Here is a 6,254-nt window from a genome sequence, read left to right on the forward strand (position 1 = left end):
AAAGCAATGTAGCAGATGTATTACATTACAACTTCATTTCGTTCATCGTAATCGAGCGGGGTTCAAAGTAACGACCCTGCGAGCAAGGTTGATGATAGACGAAACATGGATATGTTTAATTTACAAAAAAATAATACTCAATTTAAAATGAGTGAATTTAATGCTCAGTCTATATATTAAGTGTATATGAGTATTCATGGAAGTAAATTTATGTAAATATTTTCATTACTGCTAGATTAAAGTCGTTAGATATTAGATGTTTTAATTAAAATGTTTCCAAATCAAATTGAGAATACTATTGGGAGTAGTCCTAGTTATTTGAAATGACTCGTGTCTATCATACTCTCTGGTCATACTACTACATGGATATGTGTATGTCGGCGTTAAGCCAGGATTTACACACATAACTTCTTTTACAATGAAAATACAATACAATTCTATAAAACTTTAACATTACTTGTTTACAACAAAAAGCCACGCCTGAGTTATTCAGTGGTTTTTACACAATTAGCCATTTTGTGTTGGTTATAGCAACTACAACTTCTTTTATACAAACAAATGTAATTACTGCGAAACAATTCACAAAACATAGCTTAATATTCAAAATACATATTTTAGTGATTTTACATGACTCACATTTAATTTATTTTACATGAATTACTTTTAAGTAATATTAACTAACATTGTTATTATCCAGCCTAATAATAGATGGCGCCAACAACATCATTGCAAAACAATTACAATACTTAATTAAATTATTAGTACTGTTAATTATAATATAAATTATTATTAATATTTATGCTTTATTCATATTTAATCATTTATACAGTCATTTGTGTTTTTAAACAATAATATAAACATTAAACATATTCTGAACATTTTCACATCAAAACAGTGTCTGCTAATTATTAAATATGGTAGAATAACAGTTTTGTTGCTAATAATAAATAAATGTTAATATAGAATAAACTAATCTATATATTATTATGTTAATTATTGCCAACAGTGGCGTTTGCGCCCATACGGCCATACTGATTCCAGCGCGTCCCTTGCGCTGTTTTAGCATTTCACATAACAGTAAACAAGTCATATCCCCTACTGGGATCTACCCAATACACAAGGCACCATTCACCCTTACGAGATCTAGCTAACACACAAGAGGATCACCCAACGGGATTTACCCAACACACAAAGCATCACTCATACAGGTCTAGTTAACTCGCAAGCCATCACCCTTACAGTATCTAGCCAACTTACCAGGCATCACCCTTACGGGATCTAGCCAACACACTCGGCATCACCCATTCGGGATCTAGCCAACTCACAAGGCATCACACATTTGGGATCTAGCCAACCCACAAGGCATCACCCTCTCGGGATCTAGCCAACCCAAAAGGCATCACCCATTCGGGATCTAGCCAACTCATAAGGCATCACCCATTCGGGATCTAGCCAACTCACAAGGCATCACCCATTTGGGATCTAGCCAACCCACAAGGCATCACCCTCTCGGGATCTAGCCAACCCAAAAGGCATCACCCATTCGGGATCTAGCCAACTCATAAGGCATCACCCATTCGGGATCTAGCCAACTCATAAGGCATCACCCATTCGGGATCTAGCCAACTCATAAGGCATCACCCATACGGGATCTAGCCAACTCATAAGGCATCACCCATACGGGATCTAGCCAACTCATAAGGCATCACCCATACGGGATCTAGCCAACAAGACCAGGTTTAAGGATTCGCATGGTGGCCCGCCAGCGTTTTAGGAAGGATAATTGGATAGGAAAATAAAAGTAGATACCATAACAAATTATAAATCATTTTACAGCAGAACAAATCTCTTTGCCCATACGGTCAATCAGAATCCTCTGACATTAAGAGGATAGATTTACCTATATCAAACCGTTACCATTACCAAACCTTTACCTTTACCAAAACACATTAGATGACAGAGACCGCTCGTCCATCCATTTTTTACCAGCTGATTCAACTTCCCCTAATTCATCATTCAGCGGACCATTTTCAATTTGCTTTATTTTAATGACTGGTAGGGAACATCATCCTTCTAATGCCTCTGCATTTTTGTTTTATTGTTGTGCTGCAGATTTTAATCAACTGTAATTCTTAAAGCTGCCTGTCAGATCTTATTAATTGATATTTTACAAACATGTGACATTTATGACCCATCAATAGTTCAGCATGCCTGTTGACCATGCTCGCTCTCTTTGCAATAATGTGGTACTGAATTTCATATTGTTCACAAGTTTTTGAAACTCCTGAATTATCTTTTATCTTGGTGAATTTTTAAAAGTGACAGGTTTCCAAAAATGGAACTAAGATTTTAAAAACAGAAATCACATAGAGATCTGTGCCATCCTTTTTCTTGACTAATAATAAAGCAGCACCCCCACTAGAAACCTAGGGTGCAGAGAGTTAATCACTCATCCAAAAATAAATAATTATGAAAGGAAAAGTAATAATATGGAGCTGCTGAACAGGGATGAGCTGTCTCTTATTATGGCATATTATTAAAAGTTTATTTTTATTTTTATTGTAATATGCTTGAACTCCTCACAATAAACAGGAGACATACAGTATGTACAGCGTTGTACTATCCTATCCAAATTAATTATTTCAAATCCAACTTTTATCTGCCTGATCACCATCTATGAGACATGATTTGCAAAAGTTACATGATGATTGAATAATGACTCCAAACTTGAGCATTCACTGGATAGAAACTTATAAAAATAGATAAGTTCTCCTCAAAGAGTGCAACACTGAGAAGTTATTTTTAAAAGATTAAAACCTATTAGGATGTCAGCAAGACTGTCAGTATTACCATATGATTATGATTACCATATGAAATTCTATAATAGTTCTAGTATTTTTCTCCATTAAAAGTCACAATGCTTTGTTTTGAAATCAGTTGACTCCTTATGCTCAAAAACTTTACATGAAGTTGTTTAGCTTACTAAACTAGATCTGCAATGATTTAAGTCTTAATTGTGGTGATACGTTTGTCATCTTGACGGCGGTAACAAGTTTTCTCGAAATGACGCAAGTGACGCAGTAACCACATTTAAAACCTTAGTGTTACTAAAAGTGCCACGAAAACTGAAGGAATCATTATGTGATTGTGATAAAACTGAGTTATGTTTAGATTATTAACATTATATTTACAGTATATTTTCAATTTGACGCTTTCGGAACGTTTTTAGAATCGATATTATTTAGGAAGCGAAATACATACCACAGCGTATTTCTCAATAACTTGGATCGAATAAATTTAAGATAAATACCTGAAATCAGTATTTTTACCATCTCAGCGTCAGTAGCTTTTCCAAAACATCCACGGTCTAGAACTCATTTTAAATATCCACAACTTTACTGAATGCATGGATCAGTTCGTCCCTCACTTGCTCCAATGCGGTTCAATACAAAGACCAGATATCGGCTTATGTCTTGCTTGCTCTTTTGAACTCGATGTTCATGCGATGAAACAATTAGCTTCATGATAGTTTCGTCCACATTTCCGCATCGGTCTTGATGTCACGCCCTCATCGGAGTTGAACGGCGGCAAATAAAAGTTATAATGCCACTACAAGGGTACAGCATTTGCAGCTATCATCACTTTTCGCCTTTTTAATACAGGTTGAGAGACCCATCACTTGTTCAACAGTGGGCTACTTCATTCGGAGGCTTACGATTAATTTTGGGGCTGTGATCCCACTTCTGATGTCGGCGTTAAGCCAGGATTTACACACATAACTTCTTTTACAATGAAAATACAATACAATTCTATAAAACTTTAACATTACTTGTTTACAACAAAAAGCCACGCCTGAGTTATTCAGTGGTTTTTACACAATTAGCCATTTTGTGTTGGTTATAGCAACTACAACTTCTTTTATACAAACAAATGTAATTACTGCGAAACAATTCACAAAACATAGCTTAATATTCAAAATACATATTTTAGTGATTTTACATGACTCACATTTAATTTATTTTACATGAATTACTTTTAAGTAATATTAACTAACATTGTTATTATCCAGCCTAATAATAGATGGCGCCAACAACATCATTGCAAAACAATTACAATACTTAATTAAATTATTAGTACTGTTAATTATAATATAAATTATTATTAATATTTATGCTTTATTCATATTTAATCATTTATACAGTCATTTGTGTTTTTAAACAATAATATAAACATTAAACATATTCTGAACATTTTCACATCAAAACAGTGTCTGCTAATTATTAAATATGGTAGAATAACAGTTTTGTTGCTAATAATAAATAAATGTTAATATAGAATAAACTAATCTATATATTATTATGTTAATTATTGCCAACAGTGGCGTTTGCGCCCATATGTATGTACTAAATACTTACGAAAGCAAGACGTGGAAAATCACAGTACGGCGAGTCCGTCAGTTCAAGGTCGTTCTGTGAGCTATGGACAGAACCATGTTCGGAGCTTCTCTGGACGTTAAAATCAGGAATGAGGTTTTTCGACAGAGAACCAAAGTCATCGGCAATCGGCAAGTGGGCACGACATGCATGCTTTAGAACCGACTACGGATATAAATCGTACCCCAATATTACGTGTTGGAAAAGGCCTAGACATGGACGAAGATTATTAAAATGTCCATTAGTATTTTAAATCGTAAATTATCCACCTTACTCCAATGTGACCCCTCAAAGCGCGTACGCGCAAGCCCCGGAATTGTGTAAAGTACAAAATAATTTCACGCATCACGTGTCCCGCTCCCGGATAATGACCCGGGAATCCGAATGTCCCGGGCCGACCAAAACAAACAAGCTCCCGACTAATAAGAGTGAATAAGTTTCCTTTAAGGATCCCTTCACTGAAAGAAATCGAGCCAGTTGATGTCTTTTGTTGTGGAACGATTAGCTTTTTCTTGATAAGATTCGTAGCGTTTATTTCTGGATTAAATACTGACAAACTTGATTTTTAAATCTCAAAGCGTTTCTAGAGTTTTAAAAAGTTTCCTAGTTGCTATTAGACTGATGGAAAGGCATCATTTAAAAATGTTACCATATATTATTCCTAAAAACATAATAAACTTAGCGATTAATATTGTTAGTATTCATGAGAATTTATAGTATCTGAGATTGATTAATCAACTTCAAAATACAGTGCTCCTAAGATTCTGCAACAAGAATAAAATATCACAATACGTACCTATTTAATTTAAAATTACGGTATTAAATGTATATATAAACATCAACAGGATTCTCAGCTAATATAGAACATGAAAGGTTATTTTTACAGCTGTTGATAACTATTTTATTTTTTTATTTTATTGCTCAGATGAGTAGAAAAGCTCACGGCCCGCTTGGTGTTAAGTGGTTACCAGAGTCCATGGTCATGTTTAGTCTGTGCTTATATATAGAGCATGTCACGTCGGGGTCACCACTGTTGAGTCTGTACTGTGCTGTGTGTAAGATGATAATTACTAAAAAGACACGACAGCTTGGAACCTGTTTATTGTACGACGACTCAAAACAGACTAAACTAAACTAAGCCCGCTACAGCCAATTTAAACCCTTGAGACCCACCCCATCCCACTTTGAGACATTAGTTCTAAGTTTCAATTTTTCCAATAGAACGGCTGTCCCGCCCTTCAAACCGAAACGCAATACTGCTTCATGGCATATATAGACAACGTGGTGGCAATTATCAGCTGTTTATATATAAAAATCATATATGTGATATGTAAAAATCATAAAAAATTTAAAAATTGATTCTTTCAACTTAGCTATCGTATTAAAAATAGCGGTAGGTGAGTGGCTTGGCTCTGCCCCTGGCATTGTTGAAGTCCATGGGCGACGGTAACCACTCACCATCAGGTGGGCCGTACGCTCGTTTGCCTTCAAGAGTAATAAAAAAAAACTTTCATAAAATTAAAATAATTAATAAATTATTATATAAAAATGAACTGTAATATTTTTCGCAATGAGTATTGTAAAGTTAGTGATACTGTTGATTGTTAAAAGCTATTATGAACACCAAGCATCGTACTGTTTATTTTGTTTATAATAACACTTACAAATACAACTACAATACAGTACAAAATAATACAAAGACATTTTTTTAAGATGGTGATAAAATAGCGGTATTAGTTTTTAATCAAAATTAACAGTTTGTGTTAAGTGATTTTTTAAGTAACCATCACAACCTAAATCTTGCCACAATTTTCATATATG

The 6,254-nt window shown here is 34.5% G+C and overlaps 1 long non-coding RNA gene across 1 annotated transcript; it reads right to left on the reverse strand.

Moving 5' to 3' along the window:
* Positions 1-435: 435 nt before the first annotated feature.
* On the reverse strand, positions 436-4,384 carry LOC149500175 (uncharacterized). Its single transcript, XR_016325205.1, has 2 exons — positions 3,400-4,384; positions 436-3,310 (listed from the first exon to the last, which is right to left on the reverse strand). It is a non-coding gene; the product is annotated as an uncharacterized LOC149500175 (long non-coding RNA).
* Positions 4,385-6,254: the final 1,870 nt, after the last annotated feature.

Source organism: Bombyx mandarina, chromosome 23 (assembly GCF_030267445.1).
Source record: "Bombyx mandarina strain Sakado chromosome 23, ASM3026744v2".
Classification (NCBI taxonomy): Eukaryota; Metazoa; Arthropoda; class Insecta; order Lepidoptera; family Bombycidae; genus Bombyx; species Bombyx mandarina.